This window comes from Dipodomys spectabilis, unplaced genomic scaffold (genome assembly GCF_019054845.1).
Source record: "Dipodomys spectabilis isolate Male_0828 unplaced genomic scaffold, ASM1905484v1 ptg000034l, whole genome shotgun sequence".
Lineage (NCBI taxonomy): Eukaryota > Metazoa > Chordata > Mammalia > Rodentia > Heteromyidae > Dipodomys > Dipodomys spectabilis.
Genome location: NW_024870711.1, coordinates 2,737,342 through 2,752,064, shown reverse-complemented (window position 1 = coordinate 2,752,064; position 14,723 = coordinate 2,737,342). Strand labels below are relative to the sequence as shown.

The following is a 14,723-nucleotide window of genomic DNA, read 5'->3' as shown; positions in this document are numbered from 1 at the left end:
CCTCGCCCCGGCCCCGAAGGCGAGGGGCCCGGCCGGCAGAAGGTCCTGTTTACCGCGGCGCCCCTCGGCGGCGGCCCTGGGAGAGGCGTTGCCGTGGCAACCGGCCGGGCGCCCGCCAGCTGCGGATTAGCTCACTGCAGCGGCGGGGCGGGCGCAGGGGGCGCGGCGTCACGGCCGACGCTCGCCGCCGCCGGAGGAAGAGCGCGGGGCTCGGCGCGGCCCGGCGGGAGCGCGCGTGGCGGGGACCCCGTGGGCGGGGGGTCGCCGGCGGCCGGCCAGGCCGCGCGTGCGCGCACAGAGGCGCGGGGCGCTGCGGGCCATGGAGCCCCGGACCCCCGCCGCCCGCCCCGATGTGCCCGGGCGTCCCCGAGCTGCAGCCCGGAGCCCGCGGAGCCGCCGCCCGCGGGGAGGTAGGGCCGGGGCCCCGGGGGGCGGGGGTCCCGGGACCCGCGGGGAGCTGGGAGGAGGGGGCGGCCCCGCCCTGCGCCCGTGGCGGGAACCCCGACGGCAGGCGCGCGGCCCCCTCCCCCTCGGCCCGCGGGGGCTGGAGCGGGCGCCGCGGGCCCCTCGCTTCTCCCCGAGGACGCGGCGGGGAGCAGCTGGAGCCCGGACGCCGTCGGGGCCTGCGGGGCGGGGGTGGGGGGGGGCGCTGAGATCCGCATTGGGCCCCCACCTCCACCCCCAGCAGAGCCCAGCCCGGCGATCCTGCGGTGAGGGGCCGCACGGGACCCAGGCTGTGACCTCCCCAGAGGCCGTGGTGGGAGCGAAGAAAGTTCTGGAAGAAGTCCCCCCCCCCCACTCGCTGGAGGCCTGGTGACCTCTGGCTGGGCTGGCGTGGCTTGGGAGACCCAATGCCGCCGCGGGCCATTAGAGGGTGGAAGAAATCCTTGCGCCGCCCTTTCCTACACCCCAAAGACTGGAGGGGTGGGCAGCTTAGGATGGGAGCAGAATTGCCAGAGGAAGTCAAGGTAAGCAGGGAGGGCCCCCAGTTCTGGGGCTTGAACCTGGGGCCCGGGCCGTGTCCCATAGCCTTTTTCCCTCAAGGCTGACACTCTTGTCACTTGAGCCACAGCTCCATTCCGGGGCCTTTTCTTGGTTCATTGGATGGGCTGCCCAGGCTAGCTTCTAACCTCAGTCCTCGGATCTCAGCCTCCTGAGTGGCTAGGATTACATGCACGAGCCCAGCTGACAGAGGCTTTTGGAAGCAGGCCAGCGAGGCTTGGCCGGAGGGCTGGTGAGCAGCCCTGGGCTGGGTGGTAGGGGCACTGGAAGAACTGACATCTTGGCCTGCTGTGTGCCACGGAGCCCAAGAAACGCAGAGAAGTCCCCAGGGAAAAAGACACTTGGGCTGAACCCTTGGAACCTCTGCTAAGAAAATGCAGCATGGAGGGTTGGGGCTGAGGGAACAGTGTAAGTCAAGTCACTGAGAGAGAGGCAGTGCGTGGAGAGCCACGTGTGGCCACGGCGGGGAGAGGAGTTGGGGGGGGGGGGTAGTTCACCAGCCAGGCAGCTCTGAGAAACAAGGAAAGATCTGTGAGGAGGAGGAGTTCCCCAAGGCAGAAATGATGCATCAGCTCCCTCAGGTCATGGGATGGAGGTCTGGAGGCTGAGGAGACCGGGACGTGGCCATAACCAGGCCAGGGTGCAGGATGCGGAGCCAGCCCTGGAGAGGCAGGGAGGGATGGATGGCGTCCAGGCACCGGGAGGTAGGCCCCTGGGGAGGGGTTTGGTTGAGCACTGGGTGAGGTAGGTTAACCCTGAGTTGAAAACTGCTCAGGAGAAAACAAAGTCAAAAGAGTAGACATTTTGAAAGGCCTGAATGGAAGCCGATTGCAATATCTGGAACATGGAATTTGGCCCCAAGTTTTCTGGCAGCTCAGGAACAAACAAACAACAAAAAAAAATACACACTGGGATTGCATAGTTTTGGACTTGAGACAACAGAAAACATATAAATGAATTTCAGAACAATTTTATTGCCTGGAATTGAACTCATCTGGGAGCTTATCAGAGGAACTTTGTGTAAAGACTTGAGAGTAACATAAAAAAATCTTTATTGTACACACAAAGCAAAAATAAACATAGATAAGAAAAGGAAAAAGAGAAGAAGGGAGGGAGGAAGGAAGGAAGGAAGGAAATCTTCATTGTCTGTATTAGAAAATATGGGAAGGTGGTTTATGCCTGTAATCCTAGCTGCTCAGGAGGCTGAGATCTGAGAATCCCGTTGGGAAGCCAGCCCTGCCAGGCCAGTCCATGAGACTCTTTGAATGGTTAATTGGAGATAGAGGAGTCTCACAGGGACTTTCCTGCCTAAGCTGGTTTTGAACAGTGACCCCCAAGATCTCAGCCTGCAGAGTAGCTAGGATTACAGGCCTGAGCCACAGCGCCTGGCTTCCTGGAGACTCTTATCTCTAGTGAACCAGAAAATGGGAAGTAGTGCTGTGACTCAGTGAAGGAGCACTGGCCTTGAGCAAACGAGCTCAGGAGCGGTGCCAGGCCCAAAGCTGAAGCCCTACAACCAGAAAAAAATACAAAAAGAAAAGATGGGAAGGTAAATCTCCACATGACTGGCTTCCTATGCCGTGTTCCTCAGAAGTTGAGGCAGGCCAGTTTTCTGAGGGCTGCGGCTGTCTGGGCGCAGGATCACTGGTGCACTGAGGCACTGGGTTATAGGAGGCCTATGGGTGGAGCTTGTGGTCCCTGGCTCCGCAGTGGAGGCAGAAGGGAGATCTACTTCCAGGAATGTATAGGGCAGAATTTCCAACATCTCCAGCCAAGAAAGCTGAGGCCGGTCGTCTGTAGTCTGTAAGTTGGTGACAGAGACTTCGGTGGTGAGGCTGGGTAGGGCTTCACATCCAGGAATACTGTTTAAAGGGGAAATGGACTTGCGCCAGTAGCTCACACCTGTCATCCTAGCTACTCAGGAGGCTGAGATCTGAGGATCGTGGTTCAAAGCCAGCCCAGGCAGGAAAGTCCATGAGACTCTTACCTCCAATAAACCACCAGAAAACTGGAAGTGGCGCTGTGGCTCAAGTAGTAGAGTGCTAGCCTTGAGCTGAAGAGCTCAGGGACAGCGCCCAGGCCCAGAGTTCAAGCCCCACAACCGACCCCCCCCCCAAAAAAAAAAAGGAAATGGGGGAATGGGAGCAGCATGCTAGGGTTCCATTCAGATTAGCAAGTCAATTCAGAGTGTCCCTTTTGTGCCCAGGCCTCGAGTTCAGGCAGAATGGGACTCAGGGTCTGTGATCCTCTCCCCAGGAGGGCAGGGGGAGGGTGGGAATCTTTCTGGCTGGACTTGGGGAAGCTGTAGAGGAAGGAGCTGTGTGAGCTGAGAGGGGGAGGACCTGCAGGCGTGACACAGATTTCCTCAGTGCTGGCCCATTGGTGTCTGCGGAAAGCAGAGAATCTGCAGGATTAATCTGCACCTAGCCAGTGTTTTGTGTGTGCTGGTATTGGGGCTTGAACCGATCCTGGACTTTCTTACTTAATCTGGCTTCGAACCTTGATCCTCAGATTTCAGCCTCCTGAGTAGCTAGGATGGGAGGCATGAACCACCAGCAGAGAGAGAGAGAGAGAGAGAATGAATGTGTTTGTTACTGAGAATCAAACCTAGTACCTAGGCAATCACTCTACCAGTGATATATCTATATCTATTTATCAATCTATCTACCTATCTATAGTGAGATAGATATACATATATTTTCAGTTCCAGGGAAGGGAATTTTTTAATGCTTGGGTCCCATCCTAGACTGATTACAGCAAAATCTGAGAGGACGCTAGATATCCATAGTTCTTCAAGCTGTCCAGATGATTTTTTTTTTTTTTTTTGGTTGGTCCTGGGGCCTGAACTCTGGGCCTGGGCGCTGTCCCTCAGCTCTTCAGCTCAAGGCTAGCACTCTACCACTTAAGTCACAGCACCACTTCCAATTTTCTTGTGGTTAATTGGAAATAAGAGTCTCCCAGAGTCTCCTGCCCGGGTTGGCTTTGAACCGGATCCTCAGATCGCAGCCTCCTAAATAGCTAGGATGACAGGCGCGAGCCACTGGTGCCCGGCTCCAGATGATTTTAAGATACAGCCGAGTTTGAGAGGGTCTGCTTGAACAATCATGAGAAGACTGAGCACAGGGAGGAGCGCCTCCTGGTCTTGGGACCCTGTCCCCAGTCTTCACAGAGCACTCCTTCTGTATAACTTAGACGCTATAGGAAGACTTGGCGGTTATGGGGTTCCTTCTCTGGTATTGCTCTGGATAGTAGGGTGTCTTTGGAGAGATTCTGGTGGAAATCCTGGGTGGATCTTTGCAGACTTTTTCACATGTGGCACTCCACCGCCACATGGCTCCTTGGTGGCTCTAGGCCCTGGGCCCAGCCTGTCAGCCGAATGTGACTACGTATAGACTTCGCCACCAGAACCAACTGGCTTCCTCAAAATGCATGGGGCCCTCCAGGCTGTGAAGAACCCCACTGGTCACCCAGCACAGAGGTTGTGAGGCCCGTCTGCCCCATTAGTAATAGGAGCCGAGCAGTTCACTGAGCTCTGTACGAGTGATATTCTAAAGACAGCAGTGTTGAAAAACACAAATTGTCTTCTGTCCTTGTTACAGTCAGTGTCTGATTTGGGCAAAAGTCAGTAGTGCTCTGTCAGTGCCTGGTGTTCTTCCCCGTCCCCTCCCAAGCTGCTGCTTTACCTTTGGCTTCTGATATTTTTGGCTTTGGCTGGCAGGCCAGCAGGGCTGCAAGAGAAGTAAGCCTGAAACTTCCTTTTTTAACAGCTCAACTGTGGAAAATGATCATTTGCGGTGTTTTGGTTTGGTTTGGTTGTTTGGGTTTGCTTTGCCAGCACTATGGCTTGAACTAGGGCTTTGCGCTTTTGCTTAGCTTTTTCACTCAAGGCTGGCACTCTCCCACTTGAGCGTAGCTTCATTTCCAGCTTTTCAATGGTAATTGTAGATAAGAGTCTTACAGACTTACCTGCCAGGACTGGCTTCAACCCGAGATCCTCAGATCTAAGCCTCCTGAGTAGCTAGGATTACAGGCATGAACACCTGCTTTGTTCCTTTGCTTTCTTAAAAAAAAGTTATTTGTAATTTTAAGTTTATATATATATACACACTTGCATATATGTCTGTGTTTACATGTGAACTATGAAAGTTACGTTTTTTTTTTGTAAAAAATGTCAGCAATGTTAACAAGAATCTGAATGAAAGTGACGTCTTGTCCCCTCCCATCCCGCCCATCTCCGAGTCTGTCAGTCACTGGTGCTGTGCACGTCACATCCTCCTACTTCCTTTTTCTTTGCAGATGTTTGTTTACCAAAATAAAAGCATTTGTGCAACATGTGATTATAATATTTTATGGGAGCAATTTTGATTCATACATATTCAGCCTCCTTTTTAGCCCCTGCCTGAGGTGCTTTCTATAGATCGACTTAATTTGTTTAACAAATGATCTATTTCTAGGCAATTGGCTGTTTCTTTCTTTCTTTTTTTAAACACCAGAAAGTAATTTTTTTTTTTTTTGGTTGGTCATGGGACTTGAACTCTGGGTTTGGGCGCTGTCCCTGAGCTCCTTCAGCTCAAGGCGAGCGCTCTACTGCTTGAGCCACAGCGCCACTTCCAACAATTGGTTCTTTCTGATTTTAGCTACTACAGAAGATGATGTCACAAACCCTCAGCAAGCCCGGTTCTAACATCTCTGTATGTCTGTGTATGTTACAGACCTAAAAGTGGAATTGCTACATTGAAGTAGCAAAGCCACATATTTCTTACATAATAACTGGTCAATGGTGGCTTTTATGAAAATGAGATTCTGATAGTCTTGAAAAACTTACATTACTTCTCTTTCCATAATCTAAGCAGCCCACCCTGGTTCCCCCTCTGAATTTATTGTGAATTTCTGTTATAGTTTTGGGGGGTTTATGTGATCAGTACTGGGATTTGAACTCGAAGCAGGCTCTCTACCACTTGCTCCCAACCCCTTAAGTTTATGTGAAAATTAAAATTTATAGTGCAGCACATTCAGAAAGGCGATTTATTATTTTGAGGTTTGTTAAATGTGAAAAGGCAACATATAAAATCCAAGTTTCTTCTTGGTGTGTGTGATATGTGTGCTGGTCCTGGCGCTTGAACTTGGGGCCTGAGTGCTGTCCTTGAGCTTTTTTGCTCAAGGCTAGCTCTGTGCCATTTGAGCCACAGCTCCACTTCTGGTTTTTTGGATGCTTAATTGGAGATGAGAGTCTCATGGGGACTTTTCTGCCCAAGCTGGCTTTGAACCGTGATCTTCAGATCTCAGCCTGCCGAGTAGCTAGGATTACAGGCATGAGCTACCAGCACCCAGCCCTTTAGCTTTCTTGCCCAAAGCTAGAGCTCTACCACTTTAGTCACAGCTCTACTTCCAGCTTTTCAGTGGAGATAACAGGTTGACAGACTTTCCTGCCTTGGCTGGCCTCAAACCTCCATCTTCAGGTGTGGTTCCTGGGTAGGTGCCGCAGGGCACCCTGGGCCTCAGAATCTGCAGTGCCTGTGGGTAGGAGTCTGCCCTCGGAGCAGATTTGGTGAGGATGGCAGATGGGAAAAGGGGAGTTTCCTGAAGAATCTGGCCTCCTATTCTGGGTCTGTTTGTCTGGGCAGCGTCTCTGGCTCTCTGGGGATTTGGGGATTCTCTACTTAGTATTCTGAGCTTCTAGGTGGGATTTGTTCAGACTTGGAATGAAGCATGTGATCATCCAATCCAAAGACATCTTGTTGTGACTGTCAGCCTTTATTTATATCCGGTCCTTTTCCTTGTTTGTGACAATCAGCAAACACACACCAGCTCCCAGGACTTCAAAGGGAGATCAGTGCACTCTGTTTAATCCATAACCTCCCTCCAGCTGGCTGAAGCATCTAACAGGGTGGGAAAAAGCGTCAGAGAGGAGAAAGCTAGAGCGGCCTCTCAAGCAGCCTCACTTGGAGATTCTGGTACTACAGAGACAGAGCCAAGAGAACCTCCGGTCCCAGGTTCCCCTTCCCTGAATTTGGGGCAGCCAAGATTCCTGGAACAGAGTACAGAGAAATGGGGGAAAGGTACACACACAACTTGAGGTTCAGACTGCCAGTTTATTGCAGGAAGACAGAAAGCAGATGATGAGAGAGGCGTTGCGAATGGAAGAGTCCCAGGAGACAAGTCCTTGTGTTCCTTCCCCTCGCCTCTGAAATCTGGCTTTCATCCCTAACCATCTGCTGAAACTTATTCCTGATACATATAATGGCTTGTGCTTCTTGGCCTTACTAATACATCTGACCTTTCTTTCATGAAATGAAGTCAAGGTGGATACAAAACTAATGTTAGGCTGGGTATGGTGGTATGCACCTGTAATCACAGCTACTCAAGAGGTGTTAAGTAGGGGGATCACTGTCACAGGTGGCCCTCGGCAAAAGCATCAGATCCTATTGAAATAAAGCAGAAAAAGCTGGAGGTATGGCTCAAATGGTAGGGCACCTGCCATCGAGCATGAGACTCACCAAGAATTTTTTAAAAACCAACAAATGGAAGTGCACCGATATGTTTGTGCCATTTGTCAAAATGTCAAAATGCCATTGCTTGATGATCCTTCTACCACCTCACACCACGGTCAGCTTGTTAAATGATTGTATAGATTAGTTTCGAATCCATCTGTGCTGGGTCAGATTAGCTAAATGAGGCCATAAGTAAAAGCTCATTCCTCAGACCTCAAAATTTAGTTAAACCCAGCTCTGGTGGTTCATGCCTGTAATCCTTGCTACACTGAAGGCTAAGATCTGAAGATCCAGGTTTGGAGCAAACCACCAGGCAAATTCTGAGATTTTATTCTCCAATGAGCCAGCAACAAGGTAAAAGCGGGTGGTGTGTGGTTCAAGTGGCAGAGCACCAGCCACAAACAGAGGAAGCCTAGTGAGGCCCTGAGTTCAAGCCTCAGCCTCTGCACCAAACAGAACAAAGCTCCCCAAAATGAACACATTCCCAGGTGTTGCACAACTTGAGAGTACTCAGCACCAAGTCCAGCTAGTAAACAAAGAAATGGGGCCTCCTCCAAGAAGCAGGAGGACAGCCAGCCTTGCAGGGGGCCCCAAGAGAGCCGGCTACGCCCCAGGAAAGTGGTGGTCCCACCTGCCTTGCCGCCGGGGAAGCTGAGGGCATCCCTGCCCAGGATACCCCCACGGCAGCTGCCGCCGGGAGGGTCAGAGCCAACTTTTGCAGATCCTGCTGTCACCCAGCCATCTCTCTGAGAGAGCTGTTTCATTCTTTGTGGTGGTGAGGTGGAGCCGGCTCCTTGAACATGCTAGATGGGTGTCCTCCTCAACGATCTGAACTCCTGGCCCTGTTTGAGAACGTGTTAAAGTTTTAAATACATTAAAAATAAGTGAGTTTGAGTAAGCAGCCCTTTGGTGTTTGGGACACCCTGTTATTATTATCATCAATGCAGGATCTTGTTTTCTTTTTTTATAAAATTTTTGGAGGGTGGGGTCGGTTATGGGCTTGAACTCAAGGCCCAGGCGATGTCCCTGAGCTCTTTTCTTTGCTCAAGGCTAGTGCTCTACCACTTTGAGCCACAGTGCCACTTCTGGTTTTCTGGTTGTTAATTGGAGCTAAGAAGCTCAGGGACTTTTCAGCCCAGGCTGGCTTTGAGCTGCAATCCTCAGATCTCAGCCTCCTGCGTAGCTAGGATTACAGGCGTGAGCCACCACGCCCAGCTTGTTTATGAATTGTTTAAAAATATTTTAATATTTTTTATTTTTTTATTATCGTAAAGGTGATGTACAGAGGGTTACAATTACACAGGTCAGGGACAGTGTCCCCCCTTCCCTTGCTTCCTCCCAGTTTTTCCCTCCCATCCCCTCACAGAAGTTGTATAGCTCATTCTCAACATATTGTCTAGTGAGTAGCACTGCTGTATTTTTTTTTTTTTTTTTTGGGTCCGGTTGTGGGGCCTGAACTCTGGGCCTGGGCGCTGTCCCTCAGCTCAAGGCTAGCGCTCTACCTCTTGAGCCACAGCGCCACTTCTGGCTTTTTTCTTTTTGCTTATGTGGTGCTGAGGAATCGAACCCAGGGCCTCATGCATGCAAGGCAAGCGCTCTACCACTGAGCCACCTTCCCAGCCCGCAGTGCTGTATTTGTTCACCCTTTGTCCCTCCATTTCTATGTCCTCCGCTTATTCTCCCAAAGACAGATAAACAAGACAAAAGAAAAGAAAACAAAAACAGCAATGAAGGGGAAAAAAACCCTCTTGTTTCCATTTCCTGGAGTTCATTTTGATAAATAGTATTTTATATGATGAGGCATTGTGCCTTTGTGCTCCTCCTGGTGCTGGGAAGATGGCTCAGTGGTAGAGCGCTTGCCTTGCATGCCTGAGGCCCTGGGTTCGATTCCTCAGCACCACATAAGCAAAAAGAAAAAGGCCGGAAGTGGCGCTGTGGCTCAAGTGGTAGAGCGCTAGCCTTGAGCTGAAGAGCTGAGGGACAGCGCCCAGGCCCAGAGTTCAGACCCCACGACCAAAACAAATAAACCCGCCAAACAAAACTCAGAGTGTGCTCCTTGGTTCTCACTGGGTGTGAGACCTGTGTACTTTATCATGTTCTGGTATGTTTTAGATCTGGCTTCTGCGTATGAGAGAACGCATGCTCCATTTGTACCTGCATCATTAGTTCTAGGTCCATTCATTTTTCTCAGTGCAGAAACTTGTCTCATTGCTCGCGTTACTTGGTAAGGTCAGCGGAGACATTCGCTGCACCTGTCACGGCACAGCTTTCCTGGTACGATCTCACTGCATCCTTGTTTGTTTTTTGTTTTTGTTGATCATGGGGCTTGAACTCTGAGCCTTGGGCCTTGGCGCTGTCCCCTCAGCTCTTCAGCTCAAGGCTAGCGCTCTACCACTTGAGCCACAGCACCACTTCCACTTTTCTGGTGGCTAATTGGAGAAAAGAGTCTCAAGGACTTTGATGCCTGGGCTGGCTTTGAACCTGGATCCTCAGATCTCAGCCTCCTGAGAAGCTAGGATCACAGGCGTGAGCCGCTGGTGCCCGGCTTCACTGCATCCTCTCCCCTGTCTCATACAGGCGCTGTTCTTAGTATCCACAGGACCAAGACATAGGAAGATCCTGCAGCTCGCAGGCCTCGCTGGCCCTTGAACCAAGCTCTGCTTCCCTGCAAACCCTCTGCTCAAGCTCCCGTGCTATTTCCCATCCCCAGCCCCTCTCCCAGAGCAGGGCAGCGGCCTCCGCTGGGCCCGCTCATGCTGGCCCCATGGACAGAGATGGGAGATGACGTCTCCCTCGAAGATTGCTGCCTTTTGTCCAAATGTGCTGGCCACACGCCAGGCCTGGAAACTCTCTGCTCATGGAAAGAAAGAACAGAAGCCAGCCAAAGAGGGTGGGGAGGGAGTGGGAGGGGGAGGGAAGGAAGAGGAGGACAGGAAAGGGAGAGGGTGCGGAGTGGGGGCAGCTCAGCTGGAGTGAGCTGGGAAGCAGGGGACCTGGATTTCAGGTGCATTCCACTGAAGCAGCTGTTGAGAGATGAGCTGCAGGCACAGACTTGGGGGGGTGGGGAGCACAGAGTTCTTGGGGTGTGTCCAGTCCAAAACAGCCCGGGTAGGAGGGGGTGGGGAAGAAGTCACAAAGCAGCAGTTTGAGGGCTGCCTGCTTGGTGAGCAGGATGAAGAGGCAGAGCGGACTGGCTGCTTTGGCTAGAGGGAGTCAGAACAGGTCACTGCACCCCACCTCCGCGTTGGGGCCCAGGGCTGTGTCTCACCCCTCACGTGCTAGGCTTCCAGGCTAGCCTGGAATCATCAGCATCCACAGAGCATGGGGAAGCTTCCCGGTCTGTAATGGAAACAAAAGTAGGATTAAGGGCTGGACATTAATGGCTCCCTGTTATAATCCTAGCTATTCTAGAGGCTGAGATCTGAAGACCAGAATTGGAAGCCAGCCCCAGCAGAGAAATCTGAGGTGTGTGTGTGTGTGTACTGGTGCTTGAACTCAGGGTCTGGGCATTGTCCTTAGCTTTTTTTTTTTTTTTTTTTTTGGGACCAGTCGTGGGGCCTGAACTCTGGGCCTGGGCGCTGTTCCTCAGCTCTTCAGCTCAAGGCTAGCGCTCTACCACTTGAGCCACAACACCACTTCCGGCTTTTTTCTTTTTGCTTATGTGGTGCTGAGGAATCGAACCCAGGGCCTCAGGCATGCAAGGCAAGTGCTCTACCACTGAGCCAACTTCCCAGCCCCTGTCCTTACCTTTTTCACTTAAGGCTGATGTTCTATCATTTGATCCACAGCTCTGCTTCTGGCTTTTTCCTGGTTAATTGGAGATAAGAATCTCACAGACTTTCCTGGCTGGGCTGGCTTTGAACTGTAATCCTTAGATCTCAGCTTAGTTAAGTAGCTAGGATTACAGGCATGAGTCACCAGTGCTAGCTCCAAATAACTCATCTCCAGTTAACCAGCAAAAAGCCAGAAAGAGTCCCAAAGGGTAGAGCGCCAGCTGTGGGTGACAAAAGCCGAGCAAGAGTATAAGGTCCAACTGTAAGCCCAAAGGCTGTCACAGAAACATCGACAAAAACATGAAACTCGTGTACCCAGGTTGAGGCAGTGCCTTTGTGGGAATGTAGAGAAGCGAATGAGTGCAGACTGGACAGAGCCTTGCTTTGTTTGTTTGTTCTTCCTTCCTTTCTTTTCTTCCTTTCTTTCCTTCCTTTCTTTTCTTCCCTCCCTCCCTCCCTCCCTCCCTCCCTCCCTCCCTCCCTCCCTCCCTCCCTTCTTTCTTTCTTTCTTTCTTTCTTTCTTTCTTTCTTTCTTTCTTTCTTTCTTTCTTTCTTTCTTTCTTTCTTTCTTTCTTTCTTTCTTTCTTTCTTTCTTTCTTTCTTCCTTTTTTTGCCAGTCCTGGGGCTTGAACTCAGGGCCTGGGCACTGCCCCTGAGCTTCTTTTTTGCTCAAGGCTAGCACTCTACCACTTGAGCCACCGTGCCATTTCTGGCTTTTTCTGTGTATGTGGTTCTGAGGACTCAAACCCAGGGCCTCATGCCTGCTAGGCAAGCGCTCTACCACTGAGCACATTCCCAGTGTGAGAGCCTTGGGTTTTGACAGCTGCCGCTAGGCAAGCCACAAAGCCCCCGGTCCAGTGTTATCATTTCCAGTCCTGATTTCCTGCCTGTCACCTTCCTGTGTTCGTGTTTCGGAGCATCTCCATGGCAGGAGCTTTTCTAGTTTTGTGTCTTTTTTCTTTTTTTTTTTTCAGCCTTTCCTCTTTGAGTGTCCTCACAGACCGGGACTCCTAAAGAGCACTTGCCATTGGCAGGCCAGGTTCCCAGTGACCCTGCGGGTCCCGGGGCAGAGCTGCCGTGGCCCGCAGGAGGATGTGGCAGGCTGGGACAGCCCGTGTGGGCGTCACTCCCACCAGGGTCCTGGGAGAAGGGGCTTAGCATTTCCTGAGGCAAATGACTCCCAGAAATAGACAGGGGGATGGGAAAGGAGTTGGTCTTCCTTCTAGTGGTCAGACTGCACATGCAGCCTCTTGCTTTCACCCACGTGTCCTTCCCCCAGGCTCAGGGGCCGGAAGGGGATGGGAGAGCCTCTTTCTCCAACGCAGAGCCAAAGCTAAGAACTGAAAAAGCCACATGTGACTTTAATGTGGTCGTTTGTCACAGTAATCTCTCCATGGATTTCCCCCAACATAGCCCCGAGTTATTCGGGGTCTTCTTGAAGGAAGGAAATGGTGCACCTTCTGATGGCCATGACCTGGTGTAACTTCAGCCAGCGTTTTGCATCTTCCTGTTGGAATGCTGCTAGTATCTTCCCAGATCCCCAGAAAGCTCAGGTTGTGTGACTTCAGCCTTGCTAAGACTTCAGAGGTCCCTGTGGCCTCCAGCAGTCCTGAAGGATTGCCTGATGAAGAGAAGGGACTGCTGGACAGCATGCTGGTGACCTCATTGTGGTAGGAAGTGACCAGGTCACATCTAACGCTTTGCTCTTTAGTCTTGGCATATTAGCCATGTTCCAGCTGCTCTGAGAAGTTGATGGACCACTCTGAGAGCAGGATCTGGTTGGGTAATCTGACTGAGTCAGGCCTCCCTGACAGCCAATCAGTTAGAAGCTGGGGGTGTGTCCATACCTCAGCTATGGCTGCTGGGGACCTTGTGACTTCTGGGGACCTTGTGACTGCAGAGCATGGCTTCTTGTGAGGTAGCCTGAGTTTTATATTCTTTCTTCTTTCTCCTTCTGCCTTTGAGTGCTACAGGGGATTTAACTCAGGGCCTTGCGCTTGCTGGGTGGGTGCTCTACCACTTGAGCCATACCTTCAGTGCCTTTGTTTTGTTTCTTTAACCGTTTGCATTCATTTACCTCTGTACTCAGAATGCTAGCCCTTAGAGTCACTCTAAATACCTTGACATGAATAGAAATTACTGATGAAGGAGGTAATGGTATAGAGCAGCAAGAGCTGAGCCTTGGCAGCCCTTTTAAAAATTCAAGTGATGCTATTTGTCAGTGTGAACCTCAGTTTCCTCTTCCTCTTCTTCCTCCTCTTCTTCCTCCTCTTCTTCTTCCTCTTTATCTTCTTCCTCCTCTTCTTCCTTCCCTTCTTCTTCCTCTTCCTCTTTCTCTTCCTCTTCCTCATCTACTACTGGGGCTTGACCTCAGAGCCTCTGACTTGATTGGCTTGCTTGCTGTGCTGGTGCTCTACCACTTGAGCCACACCTTCAGCCCACCTTTTTGCTGGTTATATTGTACATGGCATCTTGTGGACTTTCCTGTCTGTTGAACTGTGATCCTCCAGCCACTTCAGTTAGACAGGTATGAACTACTAGTGCCCTGTTATTTTTCTTTCTTTCTAATTATTTCATCAAAAATGTAATTTACGTAGGATTTAAATTTTCCATTAGAAATATACAACTTAAAGCTGGGCGCCTGTGGCTCACAAAGAAATATACAACTTAATTTGGGGGGTAGGGGCTGGGAAGGTGGCTCAGTGGTAGAGCGCTTGCCTTGCATGCCTGAGGCCCTGGGTTCGATTCCTCAGCACCACATAAGCAAAAAGAAAAAAGCTGGAAGTGGCACTGTGGCTCAAGTGGTAGAGCACTAGCTCAAGTGGTAGAGCACTGGCCTTGAGCTGAAGAGCTGAGGGACAGCGCCCAGGCCCAGAGTTCAGGCCCCACGACCGGACCCAAAAAAAAATTAATTTGGGGTTATTCATAAAGCTATGCAACATCACCATAATTTTAGAGCATTTTTCTTTTCTTTTCTTTTCTTTTTTTTTTGTTGGTCATGGGGCTTGAACTCTGGGCCTGGGCTCTGTCCCTCAGCTCTTCAGCTCAAGGTGAGCACTCTACCACTTGAGCCACAGCACCACTCCTGGTTTTCTAGTGGTTTATTGGAGATAAGAGTCTCACAGACTTTCCTGCCCGGGCTGGCTTTGAACCGTGATCCTCAGATCTCAGCCTCCTGGGTAACTAGGATAACAGGCATGAGCCACCGGTGCCTGGCTAGAGCATTTTCACCACATAAACAAGGCTGTGTTCCATGCCCTACGTTTTCAGCTTCCATTTCACCAACTACCAAGCTACTATAGTACTCTGTGGGTTGGCAGATTTGCAACATTTCATATAAAAGGAATCATATATTATGTGCTCCTGTGTGTGTGTGTGTGTGTGCGCGCGCGCGCGTGTGTGCGCGCGCGTGCGGTGGAACTGGGGCTTGCAATCAGGGCATGGATGCTGCCTCTTA

The 14,723-nt window shown here is 51.1% G+C and overlaps 1 protein-coding gene across 1 annotated transcript in view; it reads left to right on the top strand.

Moving 5' to 3' along the window:
• The first annotated feature begins 362 nt into the window (after positions 1–362).
• Dennd2a (DENN domain containing 2A) overlaps positions 363–14,723 on the top strand; it is a 74,283-nt gene continuing 59,922 nt past the window's right edge. The window contains exon 1 of the mRNA XM_042677259.1: positions 363–410. The gene's annotated coding sequence lies outside the window, so the exon portion shown is untranslated. The remainder of the gene's footprint in view (positions 411–14,723) is intronic.